Source organism: Mycetomoellerius zeteki, unplaced genomic scaffold, assembly GCF_001594055.1.
Source record: "Mycetomoellerius zeteki isolate Tzet28-1 unplaced genomic scaffold, Tzet1.0 scaffold433, whole genome shotgun sequence".
NCBI classification, from domain to species: Eukaryota; Metazoa; Arthropoda; class Insecta; order Hymenoptera; family Formicidae; genus Mycetomoellerius; species Mycetomoellerius zeteki.
The window spans coordinates 553,851-554,311 of record NW_017257428.1 but is presented as its reverse complement, the minus strand read 5'-3'; the positions used below and the strand labels follow the sequence as shown (position 1 = coordinate 554,311).

Sequence of the window (461 nt, the reverse complement as noted above, 5' to 3'; positions counted from 1 at the left end):
AAAAGCGTCCGGCTGGCACGCATGATAAGAATATACAGGAAGATACTCACCGTAAAAATATCCCCGATTCGACAGCCTCCTCCCGCTCGTCTTTCCCGCGTCGCGATCCGCAGGTACGTTCAGACGGATGAATTCAGCTGGCTCGCTCGGTGCGGGGAGAGTCGGCTGCGCGGCTGGCCGTTGGCCCCGAGTGTCAAACGGCGCGGACAATGGCTCGTCCTGACGCTCGCCGGCCGCATGTCCGAGTGCTCGTGACCCGGCGGAGAAGGAGAGAAAAAAGCGAGTTCGACGAAGGGGAGGTCTCGGCGTTTATTCACGCCCGTGCGCGCCCTCCGCGCTTCCGCAGCGACGCCACGAGAGAGACGCGTCCCCCCGCGTGTACACGCTACCCCTTCAACGTGGAAAACGCGCGTCCCGCTATACACGCCACGCGACGCGACGCACCGTAACGGACTGAACTG

The 461-nt window shown here is 62.9% G+C and overlaps 1 protein-coding gene across 2 annotated transcripts in view; it reads right to left on the bottom strand.

Moving 5' to 3' along the window:
- LOC108726752 (uncharacterized) overlaps positions 1 to 446 on the bottom strand; it is a 25,524-nt gene extending 25,078 nt beyond the window's left edge. For both annotated transcript variants that reach the window (XM_018454513.1, XM_018454515.1), the window contains exon 1: positions 51 to 446. The gene's annotated coding sequence lies outside the window, so the exon portion shown is untranslated. The remainder of the gene's footprint in view (positions 1 to 50) is intronic.
- Between the last annotated feature and the right edge of the window lie 15 nt (positions 447 to 461).